Source organism: Podarcis vaucheri (genome assembly GCF_965113315.1).
Source record: "Podarcis vaucheri genome assembly, chromosome: 3".
Lineage (NCBI taxonomy): Eukaryota > Metazoa > Chordata > Lepidosauria > Squamata > Lacertidae > Podarcis > Podarcis vaucheri.
Genome location: NC_138761.1, coordinates 72,367,852 through 72,392,473, shown reverse-complemented (window position 1 = coordinate 72,392,473; position 24,622 = coordinate 72,367,852). Strand labels below are relative to the sequence as shown.

The window sequence follows — 24,622 nt, the reverse complement described above, 5'->3', positions numbered from 1 at the left end:
GTTCCAGTTTGTCAGTGTCCCTCTTGAATTGTGGTGCCCAGAACTGGACACAGTACTCCAGGTGTGGTCTGACCAGAGCAGAATACAGTGGCACTATTACTTCCCTTGATCTAGATGCTATACTCCTATTGATGCAGCCCAGAATTGCATTGGCTTTTTTTAGCTGCCGCGTCACACTGTTGGCTCATGTCAAGTTTGTGGTCAACCAAGACTCCTAGATCCTTTTCACATGTACTGCTCTCAAGCCAGGTGTCACCCATCTTGTATTTGTGCCTCTCATTTTTTTTGCCCAAGTGCAATACTTTACATTTCTCCCTGTTAAAATTCATCTTGTTTGTTTTTGCCCAGTTCTCTAATCTGTCAAGGTCGTTTTGAAGTGTGATCCTGTCCTCTGGGGTGTTAGCCACCCCTCCCAGTTTGGTGTCATCTGCAAATTTGATCAGGATGCCCTTGAGTCCATCATCCAAGTCGTTGATAAAGATGTTGAATAAGACCGGGCCCAAGACAGAACCCTGTGGCACCCCACTAGTCACTCTTCTCCAGGATGAAGAGGAACCATTGATGAGCACCCTTTGGGTTCGGTCAGTCAGCCAGTTACAAATCCACTGAGTGGTAGCATAGTCAAGACCGCATTTTACCAGCTTCTTTACAAGAATATCATGGGGCACCTTGTCAAATGCCTTGCTGAAATCAAGGTAGGCTACATCCACTGCGTTCCCTTCATCTACCAGGCTTGTAATTCTGTCAAAAAACGAGATCAGGTTAGTCTGACATGACTTATTTTTCAGAAATCCATGCTGACTATTGGTGATCACAGCATTCCTTTCTAGGTGCTCACAGACTGTTTGCTTAATGATCTGCTCCAGAATCTTCCCTGGTATTGATGTCAGACTGACTGGGCGGTAATTATTTGGGTCCTCTCTTTTCCCCTTTTTGAAAATAGGGACAACATTTGCCCTCCTCCAGTCTGCCGGGACTTCGCCTGTTCTCCAGGAATTCTCAAAGATGACTGCCAGTGGTTCTGAGATCACATCTGCCAGTTCTTTTAATACTCTTGGATGCAGTTCATCTGGTCCTGGAGACTTGAATACATCTAAACTAGCCAAATATTCTTGTACTATCTCCTTAGTTATTCTGGGCTGTGTTTCCTTTGCTGAATCATTTGCTCCAAATTCTTCAGGTCGGGCATTGTTTTCTTTATCGGAGAAGACTGAGGCAAAGAAGGCATTGAGTAGTTCAGCCCTTTCTGTGTCCCCTGTTTGCATTTCACCATCTTCTCCTCTGAGTGACCCCACAGTTTCTTTGTTCTTCCTTTTGCTACGAACATACCCATAAAAGCCTTTTTTGTTGCTTTTAACCTCTCTAGCAAGCCTGAGTTCATTCTGTGCTTTAGCTTTTCTGACTTTGTGTCTACACGTGCTGGCTATTTGTTTGAATTCCTCTTTGGTGGTTTCCCCCCTTTTCCATTTTTTGTACACATCCTTTTTTAATCTTAATTCAGTTAAAAGTTCTTTAGATAGCCACCCTGGCTTCTTTAGGCACCTTCCATGTTTCCATCTCATTGGTATTGCCTGTCGTTGTGCTTTTACTATCTCCCTCTTAACAAACTCCCAGCCATCATGAACTCCCTTTCCTTTAAGTATTGCTGTCCATGGGATCTCACCCAGCACTTCCCTAAGTTTTATGAAGTCGGCTTTCTTAAAGTCAAGAAATTGAGTCCTAGTATGCTTGGCTGCTCCTTTCCGCTGTATAGTAAACTTCAGAAGAGCATGATCACTCGCGCCTAATGATCCTTCCACATCTACCCCACTAACCAGGTCATCAACATTGGTTAGGACCAGATCTAAAATGGCTGTTCCTCTTGTTGCTTCTCCCACTTTCTGGACAATGAAGTTGTCTGCAAGGCCAGTGAGGAATCTGTTTGACCTTATGCTCTTGGCTGAGTTTGACGTCCAACAAATATCCGGGTAATTGAAGTCCCCCATTACTACTATCTCCCTTCCTTTTGCATGCTTGGCCATCTGTTCCAGGAAGGCATCATCTATGTCCTCCGTTTGGCTTGGGGATCTATAGTAAACTCCCACAATGAGGTCTCTGTTATTCTTCTCTCCCTTAATTTTGACCCAAATGCTCTCACTTTGGCTTTGAGGTTCTAAATCTTGGATCTCTTCACAGGTATACACATCCCTGACATATAACGCCACTCCTCCTCCTTTCTTGTCTGGTCTGTTTCTCTGAAATAGATTGTATCCCCCCATTATTACATTCCAATCGTGGGACTTATCCCACCAGGTTTCAGTGATGCCTATTATGTCATATTTAGTTTGCTGTACCAAGAGCTCAAGCTCATCTTGTTTATTTCCCATGCTTTGCGCATTAGTGTACAGACATTGAAGTCCATTAATCATTCCCCCGTGTCTCTTAGATGTGTGTGTGTGTGTGTGTGTGTGTGTATCCTATATCACCAAAATTCCCATCAACGTCCAGTAACCTTCAAAGAAGCCAAACCTAGCTTATGCACCAGGAGCCCCCCAAAATCTCTTACCACTTTGGAGATTTACTGTTATGATTTTGTTGCACCTCCATATTACTATACTTGTGATCTGCTGTAGTATTAATTGGATGTTGATGCTCCTGCCATCTTTTGTTTCTGCAAGACAAGGCTCTCTCTTAGTGGGAAAGGTTGCTGCCTGAGCCCTTGGAGAACCACTGCCAATAAGAGCAGATGTACTAGGTTAGATGGATCAATGGTCTGATTCAGTATAAGGCAGCTTCATATTTATAGTTACATTTCCTTGGAACTCATTATTTTATTAAATACAGCTTTTACTGTTTCTCCATCAGTAACGGACTGATGGAATTTCATAACTCCAGCAAGAACAATGGGATTATATAATTTCCTGGTGTTCAATTGCTCATGATGAATGGGGAAAAGCATGAAATTGGGGAAATGAGCGTGCAGAGCTCATTTTCCAGGGTTGCTTGAAAGGCAAGCATGAAGAGGAAATGTGCTGCTATCTGTCCCTCTGAGTGTAGGAGTAACACTGGTATTCACAACGCTTGATGGCTGCATCTGTAGAGAGGAAAGATCACAGTGTGAATCCCAATAACCACTAGATGAAAGTGATTTAAGAAAAGGGTAACTTAACAGTTAGCTTTTCTAGGTATATCCACTCAGAATAAGTCCTCTTGGGTTTGATGGAACTCAGCTAACTGTGCATAGCATTTCAGCCTTAACGGCTGTATGGTTCTATAGTGGCAGCCATCTTTCCCCTCATACATCGTCTCTGAAAGGAATGGCATTTTGACACATCTCATCAGTCTCACAGGCATTTGCAATCCCATTTTAATGCAGGTGGTTGGTGGTTTTAGGCCCCAAAATTTGACATTTGAAGGTCTGGCGTCAACATCAGAAGCAGCCCTGTTCAGGGAAGTTAATACCCAGTCAGATGGGTGGGGTATAAACATTATTATTGTTATTATTATTATTAGTAATAGTAGTAGTAGTTGTAGTGGTAAATGTCACATTTAACGCTCATGTTATTGTAAGAAAGGCAAATATATTGATAGAGTCATTGTGCAGAGAGGACTGCATCAATAGTGCTTTGCCAAAGATTCCTGCAGCTTGAGGCTCTCAATGACACTACTGAATGCCTAGTAGATAAAATACGGATGACTTATGTATTAATTTCTCATTATTGTGAAAAGGGCGATTAACCTGACTGACCTTTTAACATATACTTCTTCCAAAGTGAAATATTGATTTGTATTCCCCTTCCTTCCTTATATTCCACCCCAAAAAATGACAAAGAAAAAGGGGAGAAGGCCAAATTCATGACCTTTCCCCACATTTCTCAAATGCATGTTTTACATGTTTTTTGTTCACTTATACTGGTCCACGCATCAGCTGCATGGTGTCAAACTTAGAACACATATGCAAAAAATAATTAAAGAAAAATATTTTTTAGCTGTTGGCCACTTAACACAACCCCTTAGTTCAACATACGCTGCCAAGGTTTGATTACGGTCAACAAAAATCTAAAGGTATATTTTGCTGTCTTCCTGCCTTACATTCACAGAAGTTGGAAAAGCTCCTCCTAGAGTCAGCAGGATTGCAACACACACAGACTGCTGCTACACTGGCTGAACTACTGCTGTGTTGACATGCTCTGTCATAGGGAAAGGGGCGAAGGTAAGGCATCAACACAAAATCTGAGAAAGTGAAGATCACAACCATGCACTGAAGTATTATTTTTTGGTCAATCATGCATCAAATATTGCAGTCCTACTTCAGGAGAACTGGTTTAATCCATTCACAGGGTTAGTAGGACAGTCTTCAATCCTCCGAATGGATTAAACCACTTGCCCTGGAGGGAAAGTCGTGAGACTTGAAATATGCCGGGCCAATAAATAACTTCTGTTTATTTATTTTAAATTCACAACAATGTCATGTGCAAAATTCCTTCCCTCACACAGGGTCAATAAACCATTTTCTACACACTACCCTCTCCCTCCATTTTTGTGCTGCATCACAGAGAGGCATTTTATCTCTTAACAAAGGACTTTCTGGACCTTACGCAGGACAATCAGGGAGGCATCTCCCCATTAGGCTCTATACCCAGTGTAGTTGCTGTACGTGAAGATAGTAATCTGCATGCTGGAAGTGACGGGGAGACGGAATGAGGCTGCTGGACAGTCCTGTTCCTTCATCTGGCATTTTTAAATCTTGCCCTTCACTGCAAAATGTCCTTTCTGAGGCAGAAATGGGTCTGCATGAAGTAAATTTCAGCTCACAATGGAGTGTGTAAGCATAGCACAGGCCTATCAGTGGATATTCAGAAGGAGGGACTCATAAGAACGCAAGAGTTCAAACCAAGGGTTAATTTTGCCCAGCATCTTGTTTATTGTTAAGTTGTGGGTGAACATATCAGACGACACAGCGATTCTTCAAACAGCTCTTGTTTATTCACAGGCCAGAACAGAACTGAACTGAAGGGTTCAGCCAGCCTGCTTATATAGAGCTCCACTAGAATGCAACAGTAATCATTTTCTGTAACTATCCAATCACTGAATGTCACTTTCAATCCCTTATTTGCATATGTGGACCTGAGTGAAAACTATCTACAGTATCCCCCTACTGGCCCAGGGTGAGATCTTCAGTACATAACATTTATCACAAAGGCAAGCCAGATGCATCAAGGAAGCCACCCAAGCAGGTTATGAAAGCAATATACTTCCCAGTGTTTGCACTCAGCAACTGATATTCATTGTTATACTGCCTTTGAACATGGTTCTCTTTAACCAGCATAGCTAGTAGCTATTGATACTGTTGCTTGTCCTGGTTAATTTTAAAACACCATCAAAGCCACAACATATCCCCCTTCATAAATCAGTCTTTCATGTAATAAAGAACGGGAGCAGGGTCTCATCCCAGCTGGAGTATTAAAAAACTTATGAAACAAGCACCTGTCTAAAGGTTTTTGCCCTATGGTGAAACACCACAAAAGAGCGAGACCGAGGGAGATCTTCTCAGACAGACTTCACATGTTGAGTGGAAGCTGAATGTGCATATATTTCCCTTTCAGTTCTTCTGCTCAATGCACACATATGACCCAATGAGAGAGAGAGAAAAGTTAACTTTCCATTTCCTTCATACTGTGTGGCCATAGTTGTCATACAATGTTCATTTGAGGAACCACTTTCAAAATTCCAAGAGTCCATTTCTTACCATAATGTGTTGAATTTCAGCAGCAAATTGAAAATACTGACATGAGAAGTATTTATACATTATCCGTTACTTAATATGAGAAACGTTCGCCTTTTTATTTTAGTGCCAAATAAGACTTGCAATGAATCCTGTACCAAAGTGACCTAAGCAAGATTAATATAATCCTAGTTATATCTGCTTCTTGTGGATGACTGCCTCTTGGGTCATATAGTCGATGAAAACAGCTATTTTAAAACGTGTTTGCTTATGTTTAATTTTAATATAATTATCATGTACAGTTTCTGAATGCTGCCACAGTCACTTGAACATTCATTATTTATGAAACTGCATCTAAATTATATTTAAAGCTTTGATCTTCAAAAGACTTAGAAAGCAATCTGGCTTCTTTGTTGTTTTAGCTGATCGTTTTTTAATGAAACCTCTATCTCACCACTCTAATATTCAAAAACCTAGGATGTTACCATGTTGCAGAAATACTTGTGTATTTTTCCCCCTTCAGAAATACTCATTGAAATTGGTAGGTTTCTAGGGCTATGATAATGCTCCACCACCCACCATCCTGTTCAGAGGAGAATTTGAAGGAACATGATAGTTTTTGCTTTGTTTTTTAGGTGGATTATATTTTTTTAAAAAAGGGTTTGTATGCCATTGTTACTTTTTTGAATTTTATGTAAAGTTTTTTCAACTTTGGGGGCGGGGGGACTTTTTTCAGTGGCTATTTCAGTGCTGCATTTGGCCAGCTTATAAAGTAGGACAGGGGAGTTTTAATAAAAGGACTGTCTCTACTGCTGCCACCAGCTATGGTGAACCCCACCACACATGAACCTTAAAAAAAATCCCTAAAATTACCATTACTTTATGAGGGCATAGGGGAGGCAAAGTACCAATTGTATTTTGCCACACACCATTTTTGAGCCTGGAGTTCTTGGGCACTTTTTGAGCAGCCTTATGATTTGCACCTTCTGTGATACAGTACATATATTTGTTGGATATTATAAAAATTCTGCAGGGGTGATAATGTGTCAGTGGAAACCTCACATGGATCAACACTTACTATATTTGGGCCATAATTGTTAAAGTCACTTCTTTTGGTCCTACATTATCTATATGTAATGTTTTCTTCTCGTTCCTCTAGACATCTTCACCATCTTGTAATTTTAAAAAATAAATTAGGTTGTTTATAATTACCTTCATTGTAGTTTTTGTATGTCAGTTGCTATGGTCCTCAGAATTCTGGCTGCAGAGAAGTTTTGTTAAAGTCAGTATAAGTCATCTGAAGGGTGTGGTTTGAAGATTGACATGAACATTTCCTAAGAATGCTGGTATTTTATCCACTTTGGTCAATCATTGCATTATCTGGTTTTATGTAAGCAACTTACGTAATGTGGGATTTCGTGACTATTTCTTACAAGAAAAACCTTAAATGCTACAAGATAATCCATCTCTTGTTTGTTGTCTCATGATCTACTTTCCTATATATAAAGAACAAGGTTACAAGGAGGACTTCCCCACTATTTCAGTGTATATGTAAGTGTGGGGTTATAATTCTTCTTGATAAATTTGAATGCAGATAATAATTATTCCACTTCAATTAATTTAGAATAAAATAATGTGATCTTTACTATGCACCTTCCAAGGTATATCTTAATAGCAGGATTCTTTATTCAATTTTCTTTATTGGGCCTAGATTAATGTCACCTTGGAGCTGATAAATCTGCTAATGAACCGAAACAGCTTCTGACTCTGATAGTACTTATTTACTAACCTGATTGGACATACTTTTGGCAGGTATAGAAACCACAGTATTTGCATTCCAGGAAACCAAATTTCTTGTTAAGCTTCAAAATTTCTATGGTAATAATGTTAAAACTGTATTGACCTTTTTTTGAAAACTAAATAAATAGCACCATCATTTTAACATTCTATTCTGTAGCAGTGAGCTCTGAATAAAATCCCAAAAGAAACATAACAGAAATGTAGGAACTACATATTATTAATTTTATTGAAATGAAGAAACATCCATGAAACAAAAATTGGTGGCACGATATCTTGGTGATAACTGATTGGTCCACAAATATTACCATCTTCCAGTCTATTTTGGCAGCTCCAGAAAGTGTGAAAACCATGTGCGGAGGAACTAGGTTTAAATTTTAATTTTGTGCTTCATCTTCAGCCATGCCGAAATACAGTTAGCAGCAACACATGTTAATGACAGATAAGGGAATTGTTGCTTCTCATATAATTATGTTGCTCTTGCCATAGTGGAGTCTGGCAGCAGAGCCAGCCGTATCATCACATTATTAGGGTAGTTACTCTGTTTGACAAGAATCCATTTTTACACAGTCACAGAGGCATCTTTTGTGAGTTGCGCTTCTGGAGCATAAAAATACAGAATATTTTTTGCTGAACCTTATAATGTACTTTCCATACAAAATGCACTTTTATGTGTACAAACATACAGGGTTGACTCAGAATAAATCAAGAAGAATAAAATAAACATGTGAATCTCAACCTGTCAAAGAATGGACAGAGCTGCTTTTCCATAGTGTTGTGCTTTACCACGTTGGAATTTTACCTCATCTATCAGCTGTTTCATTAATTCCCCCATCCACCAGCAAGCCTCCTGAACTCCATTCATCAATTGCACTTAAGTTTTAATTATTAAGCTCATTTTCAACTATTAAGCTCACTTGCAAAACAATCCACCACCACCACCACCATATTCCATTGCGCTGGCCAGAATTGGACGTGATAGGTGTGTTGCTCCACTTAACTCCACTGGCTGTGCTGGATTGCTTTTCAAGTGAGCTCCATTGAAATAAATAAGACTTACTTCCAAGTAAACATATTTAGTGCATAGATAGGAGCAAGCTAGACTTGATGGGGCAGTCACATATGTCTGCCCTCTTCCCTTATGCAGTGTACAGGAGGGTGTCTGTTCTACATGGAATGTGCCTCACTTTACTGCGCTGCATTGGATGAATCACTTCAATACTAGAAGTGAACTGGGCTGGGAGAAAATTGCTTGAGGAAATTGGAGCAATAAGGTAAGTCAGGGGAGGGGATCGGTTTTAGATCTACACCATGTAAATAAAAAAAGCTGCCACCTACCCTCCTTTATATGTAAATGGGACAGATGTGAATAAAATCTGCATAGTTGCCTCATCAAATCTAGTTTGACTGAGATTACTGGCAGATATTAGGGGGCCTGCAAAGATGTGCATTTGAGCTGCATCAACGAAAATTGTAGAAGGGAAACATTTATGGTTTGCAATGTTTGCAGAATCTAAGAAAAAGAAGAGATGGCTAATTTCATTTTCACATACCTTGCTTTCAGCACAATACTGCACTCTGAATTTCATTTGATTCTTTATAATCACCAGTATTCTGACAGCTGATTAAAATTCAGAATTGGCTTCTCCTTGGAAAGTCATTTATATGTGGAACAGAAACAGGAAAACCAGCTATATACTGCTGTGAATCAATAACATTTTCATATATATGTAATTGTGAAAGTTGCTGTGGGAATTCACTGTCATCTTAATGGTGTATGAGAAATATATAATATAAAGCAATTGAAACAGTTTACTACTCAGAATCTCAAACTCAATCATTCTGTTCTGCAGGAAGAACAACGAACAAATTCTGGCATACTGCCTCTTTAAAAAAGATATCAAAGCTAATTGGAAATATGCTGCAAAAAGTATCAATGTGGCAAGCAGAAAAATAATACTGTATTAGAATAATGTATGTGCATCATGAGTAATTAAAAGTCTAGTTCCTAAACAGTATGTCTGGCCCTCCCAGCTAGATCTCCACGGGAAGCTTTATTTTAAGATGAAAGCAACAGAATTATTTTATTTATTCATTAATTTTTTTATCCCGTAATTCTTCTAAGGAGCTAAGGGCATCATCATCATTTTCATTTTTAAGTCACCTGACTCAAGAAAGTCTAAAGGGAACTTACATTTAAATAGTGTTACATTTTAAATACAAGAGTTGCACACAAGTTTTTAAAACTTGAAAAGTTGTCATGTGCTTATTCTGAAAACAACAATAAAAAACTCTACCTCTCCTCAACAACATATGAACTGAGCCAGACCCTGTGACCATCATGTGAGACCATCCTTCATGTGACCCCCCCCTCCCACGAGCGGTCCAGAGGATGACAAAACGAGAGCAGGCCTTTTCTGTGGTGGCTCCCCTTTTATGGAATGCTCTCCCTAGTGAAGCTTGTCTGGTATCTTTGTTACATATCTTTAGGCACTATGTGAAAATGTTTCTCTATAAGCGGGGCTTTGGCTAATTAAACAATCTATGGCCTTTGAAACTGTGTATAGATAGGAAGGATTATTGTTTCATGTGTTACTATGTTATGTATTTTTGTCTTTTTATATTGTAAACATGAAGGGCAGTATAGAAATTTAACAAATAATAATAAGCATGATTGCCATAAAAATTAATCCTCTAAAAATGTCCATGAAAATAGTGAAAGACAGCAGAGTCTCTCTGGGAAAAGTGTCTCATAAACTGATGGAAAAAGAACTCTCCTCTTTCTTGTCAACCAGTCTTTCAGTTTCTACCAAAAACTGCTAATGACCTTAGGCTTTGGGTAGGCTCATATGGATCACATGGGAGGAGGCATTCCATAAAGTATTGAAGTCCTGAACTGTGCAGGGGTTTATAGCTTTAAACCAGCACTTTAATTTCAATCCGGGAACATTCTGCAAGCCAGTGAAGCCAGGCCAGAATTGATGTAATATGTCAACTCATTCAGTTCCTATTAACAAGCTGGTCACTGAGTTATGCACCAGCCACAGTTTCTGGACTGAAAGGGCTGTGAGCTCAGTTCCTGCACTAAAAACAAATTACTGGGATGAGGATTTATATGTCCACCTCACTTTCTAAGCCAATATTGGGCACGCAGGTGCAGCTGGTGGGCCTTGGAGTTCTAGGGCGGGAAACTAGAACTTGAAAACTTGAAGTCCGCCCATCTATGTCCTAGTTTGGAGCAGGTAGTCCTCTGTTTGAAGGTATCTTCTGTTTAAAAGGGCTGTCTGTTCAATGCCCATTTTAAAGAAAAAGAAGCATAAGAGAAGAACAGGAAGGTCCTTGAAGATGCCCATCAACAGGGTACTGAGCAGGGACACAAACCACCCATAGTCAACTATAGTGAGATGTAGTGATTTTTCCCTATTAAATTTAAACTAATTATTTCTAAATTTGCATCTATACATACAACTTAGTACATGGAAATCTGATGCAAATATATGCCAAAATGGTGTGTATTTACTTTCTATTTTGGTGATGCATATGTGGCCAACCTAAGACAAACCTGATGCAATAGAAGTGCTAAGGCAGAAAGGGGGGGGGAGCCTTCTAATCCCTTCCCTATCTCTGACTCACACAAAGACACAGACAACACAGCATTTATAATACTTTCAGACAACCAATCTCTATTACGGTATAGTAAAACCCACGCTTTAAAAATTGATCCACTTAACAAATTTGATTAAATCTGAAATACCAGCATAGCAAACATCATGTCTCGCTGCCTATGGAAATTGATTCTTATGCACTGTTAAACATCATGCTGGTTTTATAAAATCTACAAACTCTACAAGCTACCAAGTTCCCTGCTTCATTTTTGAAAAATGCCACAGCAGCTGTATATGTCATGCAACTTTGATGAAGAGAGAAAATAAGTTTCCTCCATTCGTAGAAGGAGAGTTGTTGCCATGGGGGGACCTTACACTCATGGAAAGTCCCCTTTCATGAGCAGAACTCTCCTGCTCATGGAGCAAAAAGTTAGAATTCAATCCATTGTCTTTTGTAGATAGAAACAGAGCAGATGTTTTGAACCTTACACAAGTGATTTAATGTAATTTTCACTAGATAAAAAAATACCATTACAGGCTATAGTGGGAACATTTAAATGAAATACACATATTTTATTTCTTTTTATCTCAAGTCCTCATTGATCTTGCTTCAGCTGAGTTATCTATTGCTTTCCATTTTAAAACTTTGTTTTCAGATATTTCACTGGGAAAGCTCAGTGAGATATTTTATCTCACTCTCATTGGTGTCCTGGGGCTATCATGTAAGAAAGTAGCAGAAAACAATTTCAAGGGCAACATAAATAATGGGGATTGAATAAATTGAATAGAAGTGTCAACAACTTTATTGCAGGAAAAAATACCTTGCTCTTGCACTTTTTTAAAAAGTATATTGTATACATTTTGGTGGGCAGTAAAGTTTCCAAATAACATGTAGATTTTGCAGTGGTTTCTTCCATTTTATTCAGGGAGTTGCTATGTATTCTGGCATGTCTGAAGTGGAATATGAGGACACAACCTTCAACACTTGAAAAATCTCATTCATTTTAATAGCAAGAGTGTGCCATTCAAAAACCTTCAGAGTCAGACAGGAATGCAAAAGTGTTTATCCACATCTAAAATCAAATTTCTACCCGCTCTGGTGTCACCTTTGCTAGCATTTTACCAAACTATGTTTCAAAAGAAGTCTTTATATGAACAAAGACACTGGCTTGAGAATTCCATGGTCATGGCATTATCCACATGTGGTGGATGTGTGGAAAGATTTAAGATTTTTTGGGGAAAAATATACGAGGATTTAAAAAAGATGATGGGGATAACTTTTACTAAAAAACCGGAGGCATTTCTATTAAGTATTTTAGATAAAGAGATCCCAAAAAATCTAAGAGAGGTGTTTTTGTATGCAACCACAGCGGCTCGTATACTTGTGGCCAAGAGATGGAAAGATCATGAGGCTTCAAAAATAACAGATTGGCAAATCAAATTACAGGAATTGGTGGAGACGGCTCAACTGACTAGTAAACTCAGAGGAAACTCAAAGCAAAAATTAGCGGAAAAATGGGATGTTTATAAAAAATATGTTCAAAAATACAATAATAGTTTTGACTCCGTGCTAGCATTCGAGTGATAATGGAACTAAAAGGAGGTGGACTACAATTAAGGATTTATTATGTTTTCAGAATGTATTAGAAAAATTATATAGAAAGGTTTATTGTTTTGTGTACATTCAAATGTAAGATAAAACATATGCAAAGGGACTTGACAGGAAGTCAAAGTTGAAGAAAAGATTTTGGAAGATAAAAGGGAAAAAAATATCTACTTTCATTATTATTTTCTGTGCGGGTGTGGGTGTCTGCACATATGTGTGTTGTTGTATGCAACGTTTGGGAGGAAATAAGATGGTAAATAACAAAAAACAAATAACAAACTAAATATCGATGTATGTAATTTTTATTTCTTAATTATATTTAGTGGTAGTATGGCTGTATTCTTTTTTGTAACATAAAACCATTCAATAAAAATTATTTTAAAAATAAATAAAATTCCATGGCCATGCCCCCTGATGCAAACGCAAATGTGCTATTCAGCCTACTTTGGTCTACCCAGCCCCTTCTCTACCCCTGGGCTCTACCTGCAAAGTGCTGCTGGGTTGCAGCTTTATGCAGCCAGGAGCAGCAGCATTGTGGACTTCCCTTGAACATCTAGACAGGCCTTTGGTCTGATCCGGCAGGGCTCTTAAGTTCTTATGTTTTTATACACTCTACCTTTAGCTATGGTCCCTCAACAGACAGTCTTAAAATTTAGAACTTACTTGGAACACAGTATTAAAAGAAAAAAGCTTTCACCCAGAGCATCTTATTGCCCATGAAGCATTGCTGTTTTTCAAATAGATGGTGGTGGAATAAAAAATGATTTAAAGCAGCACCTTTCCCATGGCCTAGATCCCTCTATAACTTTTACTCATGAGTAAGAAAAGAAAAAAAATATTTAAGAACATAAGATTGCAGCATTTGGGACTTTTGTTCGGAGAAAAGGTGAGCAAGACATGATAGAAGTTTATAAAATTATGCATGGCAGGAAGAAAGTAGATAGAGAAAAGTTTTTCTGCCTCTGAGAACATTAGAACTTGTAGACATCCAATAAAGCTAAATGAAGATTGAGGATAGATAAAAGAAAGTACTTCTTCACACAGGCAGTGATGGCCACCAACTTGGAGATCTTTAAAAGAGAATTAGACAAATTCATGGGGGAGAGCGTTATCAATGGCTACTAGCCAACCGGGATATGCTCTACCTCCACAATTGTAAGCAGAAATGTTTCCAAATACCAATCTCTGCAAACTTCAGGGTGGGAATGTGACCTTGCGTTCATGTTCTTATTGCATGTTTCCCACAGGTATCTGTCTGGCTGCTGTGGAAACAGGACACTTAACTAGATATGCCATTGGCCTGATACAGCAGACTATTCTTATGCTCTTACGTTAAGCTATTTGCCACTTATTCCCAAACCACAATTAACAGTAAGCAATAACAGGAAGGAGGGCCAACAAATGGGAAATCTAAAGGCATGGAAGCCCTGAAAATATCTATGATTCAAAGTGGATAGGCTGCAACTGCAAAAAATAAATAACTAGATTGTCACAAATCAGGGATGGGAAAAAATACAGGAGAACAGAGAACCACTGGACTGCAATGATTTGACAATTTTGGCTGAATTCCCTGAAAAAAGCAAGTCTCCAAACCATGGCAATTCCAGAGAAAACTGCTAGTGTGGAAGAAATCTTTGTCCAGGTATTTCCCCCAGACAACTACCACTTACCACGCTTCTTTTTCCTGCTGAGTGGTAGCTCATTTTTTGTGGGAGAGAAATAGCCAGTGTCATGTTTACAAGCCAATTTGTTGTGAGCACAGATTTACTACTTGGTTCGCATCTAAAAGCATGCTCTGTATAATCTGAAATTTGGCAGCGATAGCCAAGTAATGAAGTCCTTTTAAATCTTGATTGGTACAAATTCCAGAAAGTAACTAGTGAATTGATTGTTCTCTTGCTATAATGGTAGAATATTTTAGTTTGAAAATGTCAATCAGAACCGAACCCTGACACTGCCCTGCTCCACCACCCAGTCAGGAGGACTAAGCACCTCATGTGTCATGGCAGAGGCAAGAAACCTGAGCATCTGTACCAAAGTATAACAAGTAATATAGGCATCATAAGAGAGAACATAATCTAAACCACCAGCACAGACTTGCTGATGTAAATGGTATCCCCTCACTGAATTCCTCCTTCTCTGCCCATATTGCAGGTTTGGTATAACCACATACTTTGTAGCTGCCGGTACCTCAATACAAAAGAAGGATACATTGATAATGTCTTCCTTTTACAAATAACCTGGTTCTAGGAGCTGCCATTTTAATTTCACACAATGCTTCACAGTAATGCTATTTTGGGATTAATTGGTTCATGAAAACAATTGCATGGTGCTGTCACTAGGTAAGCCAGAAGGGACCACTAATGTAAGGGGGGGCACAAAATGACACTTTGTCTATGGCCCCCTCAAACTTGGAGCTCATATATAGTTATGGAAAGTTTTCTCCATTCCTTTCACCATTTCCAGACACTGCATGGCCAAGAAATACATGGTGTAGTGACATCATTATACCCATTTTCATTATAAGCAGATGAGAAGGAAGTCAAATGAAACTTTTGCTGTTTTCAATAGCAAAACTATCAGCCGTCACCTTCCCTTCTGATCCGAGGTTAAAAGGACTAAGCATATTTTCAAGAGGGATAAACTGTCAAAACACAATACTTTTTCATAGAATTGTAGGGTTGGGCGGGTCCTGGAGGGCCATCTAGTCAAACCCCCTGCATTGCAGGAACCATAGCCGAATAATTCCTTTCCAATGTTCACGAGGAGTGCAGATTTATGAGGAAATGTGTTCATGATTTGGACCCCACAAACATAATAGAACAGGAATGTCCTTCAGATGTTGCTCCATTAGCTTCAGCCAGTTTAGTTGATGGTCAGGGTGATAGAAGTTAGAATCCAACATCTGTAGGCCACTACATTGCTATCCTTGTAACAGAAGCATCCCTAGTAACATGGCGGTAATTGGGCAACACCACTGTGAAAGCAGGATAAAAGGCAGGCCATTGATCTGTGAAAATTACTTAATATTAACAACAGCTGGACAAAGGAGACTTAAAATGCACCTTCATGTAGGGCCAGCAGCTAGCCAGCAGCTAAATTTAATCAGTTATTCAGGGTAGGGGTGTGTGTGTCATGCTGAATGCAAATACATAGTTTGCTGCAAATGCAATCTACTCTTTTCCCTTGGAAGGTTTTCATAATTTCCTTTGTCCTTCCGGGGCTTCCTGATGAAGCGGTAACAACATAATATATCACAGCACACAGAAGACATTGTGGTAGGCTGTGCCCAAAATATTAAATATTCTATTCAGTTTGCAGGAAGTGTACCACATGTTTCATAATCAGGTTCTTTAACCATGAAGACCATGGAGAATAACAAAATTCTGGAAAAGATATAAACAACAAATGCATAATTCAAAACACAAATGTAAGAGTCTAGTCTAGTTGCATGAGGGATTAATAATAACTTTTTATCTATTTGAAAAAGACAAGGACAGAATAAATTGCAGGTGCTATTTTATATATATATTTTAAATCTCTTGCCTCCAGTTACCTCAGCCTATCAAACAAACTGCATGCCGTGTGACTGCACTAAAACTTCTGGTATTGTTTTACTATATAAAGATAATAATGTATACTCCAGTTTAATATTTATACCATCTTCTAAGATAACCTATGTAGCTTATGTTGCAAAAGCAAACAGAACTATTTTTGTAGATTCAAAAGTACTACATTGCCATTTCCCATAGCAAATATATGGTGTGTGGATGACATTTAAACGTAACATGCATCAGGAAAACGGGTTCCTTGTATGTGAGAAAATGTATATGTCACACATCCTTTACATGGCGATTGTACCACCAGCATACATGTCATAATGGTCAGTAGTGCAGTGGAGGGGGAACACAGGGGAGATGGCAAAGTTTTAAGACAGGGGTCAGCAAACTTTTTCAGCAGGGGGCTGGTCCACTGTCCCTCAGACCTTGTGGAGGGGCAGACTATTTTTTTTTTTGGGGGGGGGGAAATAATGAATGAATTCCTATGCCCCACAAATAACCCAGAGATGCATTTTAAATAAAAGCACACATTCTACTAATGTAAAAACATGCTGATTCCTGGACCGTCCGCAGGCCGGATTGAGAAGGCGACTTGGCTGCATCTGGCCCCCGGGCCTTAGTTTGCCTACCCATGTTTTAAGACTTTTTTTCAGAGTGTGAGCAATGGCATCATCTTCTCACTTTCTCATGCAATTGTCAGATCCTCCTTTCTCTGGCAAGTAAATGAGGTGATATGGAGGCTTTCAAATTTTACTTATTGTTTGTGCCAGATTAATACAGTATAGGGAAATCAGAGAGTGAGGAATGTAATCAAGACTTGATAGTTCTTTCCTTTGATATTTTTTTTTAAAAAACTTAATATGTTCACACTTCTTTGCAAGACTGTTTGCATTTCTGATTTAAAAGTTTGAAAATCAGCTGACTGAAGATCTTTCATCAAAGCTCAATATATTTTACAATGATCTATGTAGTCTGAAGGAAGCAACCTGAGTTCAACTGAGTTCAAGCTTCAGCCAATATGATTGTAATTGAGAGCTTCAAGTTCCTAGAAGTGGCGTGGTTCAGTGTGGTTCACGTGCATGTTCCCTAATATTCATTAGTGGCTACTTTGATTGTCTCCTTTCTCATAGTATCAAAAATGTACTTACGAAAACACTAAAATTTAGCAGCATATGAGCAAGTAAAATGGACAGTGGAGACCTATATCCCCCTCCGCATTTTCATAGACAGACAGGCTGGGCCAGTTCAACAGTTCAATGAAGAAAACAATCATATAAAGCAGAAAGTCCTCCAAAAGCTTGATAATGTTTTCATTTGACTCCTTAGCTTTTTTTGCACATTTTGTTGTTTTGGTAACCATAGTCCTACTTGTGAGCTAAAGCTTCATTTAACACAGCTAGAATACAATAATAAATATATGGTTGTTATGGTTGGTAGCTGAATTAGTGGGCTGCCTGGCTAAGCAGTGGAATTGCTATTCTGAAGAAATCCCTCCCAACCTTGTCTGAACTTAATTATATTAAACTAAGCTATTGTGCTCGTAGTCTAACTTTTTGACCTCATGTCAAAATAATAATAATAATAATAATCACCAATGCAACTGCCTGAAAGGTGTGTCTGTCTTATTTTGGTAAAGTTGAAAAGGGCACCTGAACTTCAGGTGGGTTTCAAAGCCCACACGCAGTAAATAATGAGTCCTGCCTGGAGCTCTCTAGGCACTTTCACAGTTGTGCTCGGCAAAGGTCAGGAAAAGAAAAGAGCTCATCAGAGAATATTTGGCCACATTAAACTATTCCAGCATAGCAGAACCTGACAAATGACACCCTTGGGTGCTGAAACAATGTGTGAGGGTGCTGGGGGGAAACTAAGCCATATGTAAACTTCCCAGAGAGGTCTAGCAAGACACAGGAGATAGAAGTGTGAGCTTATTTTGCAATGGTTAGTCCTCCAAAGAAGAAATGTGTGGAGTACTTAATAAACGTGGTAAAAGAATTGAAATGCATCAAATAATAAAGTACTTGGGTTCAGCACACAAAAGTGTTAAGAACCTTCCATCAAGAAAACTCTCCTTACTAAAGTCACTGTTGAGAAAATAGCAGGAAGTAAGAGGGCAGGGAATTAGATCATGTGGCCATTCAAATGTTTGTTGAACTCCAGTTCCCAGCAAGACCAATGGACAGGGATGATGGGAGTTGAAAACCAGCAACACCTGGAGCAGCACAGGTTCCCCATCTCTGTAATACGATGATGAGAATAAACCATATTGAAGCTGGATAGTGGGAATAACTTATTATTAAAAAATAGTTGGACAATGGCATAAATTCACCACAGGTTTTTAAATAAAGACTTGGAGGAGTATACTGTTTCAAGTGGTGACTTGACCATCACTTGAGATTTCATAACTCATAGCTTAGTAAGAATGAATATGAAACAAGTTCTGCTGGCTTTTATAAAACAACTATCGTTTATCATATCCACGTCTTCCCACACTTCTCCCTAAATTATCATTATTCTTATCTTTTTCAAATAGAATAAAACCACACTGACAAGATGGTGCTGCCATTGCATTTTATTGCAATAATCAATCAATATATCTATCAATCATCACTTCAAAGCAGCCCTGAAAAAACACCCCTATCTGAGACTTAACTCATCTTTGAACTTGCTTACTCAGCCTGCAGATGGTTTTCCAAGCCTGCTTACCTGCTTGTTGGCTTTGACCTTGCACATACCACACTCTCCCCTACTTATTTCCTTTCCCTTTGCCCAACCCTACAAAGAACTGTGTTTGTCCTTTATTCAAAAAATGTGTCAGCACTGTAATTTATCAAATAAACAAAAAGCCATTTCCTTCGTCTATACATTAAATCATGCATTCAGCCCCCACTGCTCGTAAATGACAATGCATTCAATGAAATTGCATGCAAAACATACACTGGCAAGTCATGGCAAGACATACAATGAAATAAGGACAAAAGAAATCAGAAATTCAATGCTGGGAATGAATGGTGCAGTGGAGGAAGAAAAGAAAAATTAACAATAGTTTCTCTCCCCTTCATTTATTTTTCTCAGGCTATCTGTCTTTTCCTAAGTAGTTTTGAATAGGACACTAGTAACAATTATCAGTACAGCCTTCCAAGTAGTTTTTTTAAATAAAAAAAGTCTTCAAAAGTTCCTGAGCCCATTTTAAAATTCAATAGGAATTTTAATTGACTATTAAATACAGTGCTATGCACAATAAGATCATTACTGCACTTCTATAGAAGAATACGAAAAGAAATGTGGTATTTTAGGGGTGGAGAAGAGAACCTGTATTTTCAGGAGACATAAAAGCTGCTACAGCAAAAGAAACAATTATGCAGAAACAGCAATAGCAGAATAGTGTGTTTGTGTGTGTTTGTTTAAGTGTAAATGCTTACATTTGTTTCTCTTCCTCTGCTCCATCCTAAGTATCAATTCTTTCTCAGTATAATATATGGTGTTATTAGGTAAAAATAACTTTTCCCAGTTGTAGTTGCTTATGGAACTGTAATCAATTGTGGATCTTTCTGCTTCTTTATTTTATTCTGTTCTTAAACAAAGGTAAATACTTTACTAATTAAAATGGGGAATAGATTTTCAAGGGCGGTTGTGTAACTTATGCTGTTATCCTCATTATTAACAGCAGGAGAATATACAGTGGTACCTCAGGTTAAGTACTTAATTCATTCTGGAGGTCTGTACTTAACCTGAAACTGTTCTTAACCTGAAGCACCACTTTAGCTAATGGGGCCTCCTGCTGCTGCCGTGCCGCCGCAGCACGATTTCTGTTCTCATCCTGAAGCAAAGTACTTAACTTGAAGTAATATTTCTGGGTTAGCGGAGTCTGTAACCTGAAGCATATGTAACCTGAAGCATATGTAACCTGAGGTACCACTGTATTTCAAAGCCAACAGAGGGTCTATCAACTGACCTCTCTTCCCTTTTTTTGCCGTAGTGGAGCATGCTCAATAGCTCTACTGAAAAAGTCCCAGAAGTCTGTCTGGAAGGGTAGACCGAGGGGCTGCTCTACAGGAGTTCAGAGGAGGCCTGGATATTTGTTTTCAGCTATAAGATGGGTGGCATCAGAATTGCCAGCAGTATATGTGAAAAGGACTTAGTAGACCAGAAGATAAACATGAGTCAGCAGCGTGATGTAGCAGAAGCTGCAGCAACAGATGTATGGTGTCCAGATCAAGAGAAATAATAGTACCGCTCTGTTCTGCCTTGGTTGGACCACAACGGGAATACTGTGTGCTACCATTCCTCATCTTCAGTTTTCCAAAAACTTGCTCAACTTCTGACCAAAATTTCTGGTATCCTTCCAAATGATGACAGAAATATTTAGGAATTTCTCTCTGAAGTATAAGTGTACACTTCTTGAAATTCACATTGTGATGTATTTGAATACTGTGCAAGTCGTATAAAACTCATTAGAGAAGATAAGTGTCTGGTGGCCTTTTGTTTTCATTAAAATGATTGCCCACCAGACAATAAAGTCTAGAAGACAAGACACAACTCTAGAAACCACTTGGTATGATACGCTAGTCACAAGATACAGTCTATGCACATTGTTTCCGGTCTCAAAGGGCTTTATTAAAAATTGAAAGCATATGCAATAGCTGCTGAATTGGATAAGGTTTGATTGGGTCCTCCAGGGATAATTGTACATAACAGGCTGTTTTCCCTTTCTAAAAAGAGACCCTCTGCTCTCCTTCCTTTGACTGTGGCAAGCCTTTGCAATGCTGATGGACATTATTGTAATACCAATTTAATATATGTGTATACTATGTAGGTGTGGAGCATGTATTTGCTTTTTTAGACACTACAGGACATATTTCATTGTTGAAATAAAATAAAAAAAAAGAAACAGAGAGATGAAGAACCTGTTATGTTTGTAATGGAAGAACTCATAGTCAAAAAAAGCCACACTCAAAAATCCCAGTTCTAATTGAGTGGGTCTGAGAACAGCACATGCTACTGACCCCACACAATTAAACAGTGAAGCAAACCAGCCAAATACAGACCCTCAGGGCACATAAGGCATATATCCTGGTTATTTTAAAAAGAAAAGAAAAATCAAGACTTTATTATGGTGTTAAAAAAAGAGGGAGGAAAAGCAGTACAAAACAAACAAAAAACAGGGGCCACATCATTACCTCACATAGCAAAATACATTCCCAAGAGACTATACAGTGAATTAGAAGTTACTACAAAAATGGACCTGATACAGAAAGAATACAAAATAAATTATAAATGCCAAATCCATATTTCATTGAGACTTGCCATCCCTGTGATTGATCTATCCTGTAAGTAAGAAATGGCCAGCAAATGGAGGCAAAATCCATAGGTTTACCTGCACCCTGAGATACCCTTGTTGTAAGTCAATTTCTGAGAAATGAGAATAAACATGTTATTGAAACAAATATTTGAAGAAAACCCCTTTTTTTCTGAAAGGAGGACTCCTTTCAGCCCTGCAATATGGTCAAACAAGCCCCTACTAACAGAAAAATTATAACAGGTTTACATATTAAGTCTTTACTGTATTTGACTAATCAAAAATTTACAAAGCACACATTGGGGGTTAAAGGCACTGGTACACTGGTGCACCTATTATTTCAGAAATGTTCTTCATTACCTCTTCCCAAAATTTGTACACAAATGTACACATGTGCAAGACCACCAAATGTTCCAAACAGTATATTGGATATTTTAAAGATGCGGCTGCATTAGGTGAATCAAAGGGGATGTACTTTTAAACTAGGATGGTCAAAAGATAGCCCACCTAATGCCCCCATTCATTTTAAATGATTTATTTATGACATTTGTATTCTGTCCCATAAGATATAGTTCTTTGGGTGGCTTAGAAACATGTAAGGTGTGCTGTCCATAGGTTTTGCCTACAGTTTTGCTTGTAAAGAACAGAAAATGTCTATTAATAGTTGCATGCAGGAAAGTCATTTTACACTTTAACACTTTCTTTGGATTTTATATGTGATATAATCCTCTTTTCTATTCAGAAAAAAATGAAGTGGCTAATAACAAAACAGAAAAAGTAATAAAAGCAAAATATCAAGTCAGCAAAAACATAGCATTCAAAATACAGAAAAGCAGCAGCAAGAAAGCAAAAACAAAATAAATAGAAATCCATGTAAAGCTACTGGCAGAAAACTGCAGCCAGGCAGGAATGTGTCCTAGCCAATAACTTTCTAGACAATGTATTAGGTCAGCTTGTGTGGCAAAATGCACAGTCCTTGGCCCACTCTCTATATAACAGAGTGATTTCCGAGATCACACACTGTTTTAAAGCTAGTTGAGTCATTCAGTCAAGGAGTTAATTGCTTCTGTTTCTACCTGGCTTAACAGCTTGCCTCTTCTCTTTGGCTGCACCTATCAAGTCAGTCTGTTAGGCCCCCACAACACTTACAAATCGCGTCCAGCCGTCTTTCAGACCAGCTGAAGTAAAATGCAGAAAGCCATTCCTAGAACGAGTCATGCTTCCTTTCATAAGCTATGCAGCTATGCTTATGAGGGGAAATACCTAACATCAAACAACAAACACATTAATTGGCTCTTGGCAAAGGCATGCTAATGGCACCAAAACAACTTGCCAAAATAATGCAAAATAAAGAGTAACTAAGGAAAGTGAGGTCAAAACTTGAACAAAACTTTGGCATCAGTTTGTAGGGAGCCTGAATTTGGGGGTCACATGTTACTGAAGCTGAAGTGAGGCCTTATTGCCTGGCGTCGAAGCAATCTAGGTTCTAGAGCCCTTGCCAATATCAAAGGCTCACGGAACTTCAGCCCTGAGTGTCCTAGCACAGCAGTCTTAAACCTTTTACAACCCAAGGCCCACTTTTAACTCAAGTTTACATTTGGAGACATATTTCTTTTTTAACCATGTATTTGCATCGTGGTAGTTCTGCTCTTGTGACACACCTTAGATCAGGATGTGACCTAGTAGCAGATCTTTACCCACAGCTGAAGATCAATGCTCCCATTACTAATGGGGTAGAAAATTGATTCCGTTTCAATTTAAAGGTGAGCAAAACTTGAGCCTTTGCTAGACAGCATTAATAATTTCTGTGTAGTTTTTTGATAAATTGATTTGGATATGTCAGTGCCAAGAAACCTCTCTTGGAGGAAAAAGTTCATATTTACTTATGTCTATGTTAAATAGTGGGTAGACATAGCAGACAACACAGCGAGTCTTCAAAGCAGCTCTTTATTTGTAAGCTGGAACAGAACTGAACAGCAAACAGCTCAGTCGGCCTGCTTTTATAGGCAACCAGCTGTCAACATTGTAGCAACAGCAACCCAGGGTTTCCCGCCTAAAGTAACTGACGTGGACCTGAGTGAAAACTATATACACGATACTCCTGGTGGCCAGGGTGAGAACTTCAATGCATAACACCCTAAGAAAGTTATATAAATTTCATAATACCAGTTATTTCATAATGACATAATTACACCAGTTAATGAGGGCCCGAGCTGCCTCCACAACTATTGTAGTAGATGGCCTGGTGCTGATTTATACTGTAGAGGACTTGACCCTCTTATTTGAACTTATTCTGTTGTAGTGACTTTAGACTGTAGCATTTTCTTTGCTTTGTATTGATGTTAAGTGCTGAAATGTGCATAATGAAAGGGCCAAGATGAAAGGAAATGATAAAAACCCTGTATAAAATATCAGCTGGTAACAGTAATTACAAGCATCAAAATGAAAATGAAAATTTGATATAAACATGAGTAAGTAATGATACAATACTAAAAATAACCACCTTTGAATCAAGCCATTCTACATCAGTAGTCATTTCAATAATATGGACAAAGGGGCAGGGGAGAGAGAAAATTAAATATTAACTATCATTTAGAATTGATTCCACTACCTTCATTTGTAGAATCTCCTCCCTACAGAGGTTTGTCTGGCAGGGCTGACCCAAGACATTTTGGCACCTGAGGCTGCCCCCCCCTCCAATACTGTCTCCCTCCCTGCCAGGGAAGAAGGGATGAGGGAAGAACTACATCAGAAACAAGGGGGGAAGAAAATTTGAGATTGGGATCTGTTGTTCCAGTGGATCCTCCCGCATGAGGCATTCATCTCACTTTTCCTCATGGATGGGCCAGCCCTGGAGCTTAGGGACATTCATGCTATAGTTTCTTCCATATGCTGAAGATGCACCGCTTTACTGTAGCCTTTGACACTTGAAAAACATATTTTTAGGATCCATCCTATTCTGGCTACTATAATTTGCTTTAAATTTACTTCATATTGTATTTTTAAATTGCAGAGATCAGCCCTGTGACCTTCTGCACCTGTGTTTGGACACAA

General features: G+C 38.7%; 2 protein-coding genes across 10 annotated transcripts in view; one reads left to right on the top strand and one right to left on the bottom strand.

The window, feature by feature from the left end:
* Window positions 1-24,622, bottom strand: part of HS3ST5 (heparan sulfate-glucosamine 3-sulfotransferase 5) — a 145,452-nt gene that overhangs the window by 57,318 nt on the left and 63,512 nt on the right. Inside the window, exon 1 of one of the 7 annotated variants that reach the window (XM_082216821.1) lies at window positions 6,917-6,939. The exons of the other annotated variants lie outside the window; for them this stretch is intronic. The gene's annotated coding sequence lies outside the window, so the exon portion shown is untranslated. Of the gene's footprint in view, window positions 1-6,916; window positions 6,940-24,622 lie in introns of those variants that run through there. 7 annotated transcript variants of the gene reach the window in all.
* The window catches only part of LOC309529085 (uncharacterized protein), a 127,124-nt gene that overhangs the window by 64,183 nt on the left and 38,319 nt on the right, over window positions 1-24,622 (top strand). The window lies entirely within an intron of this gene.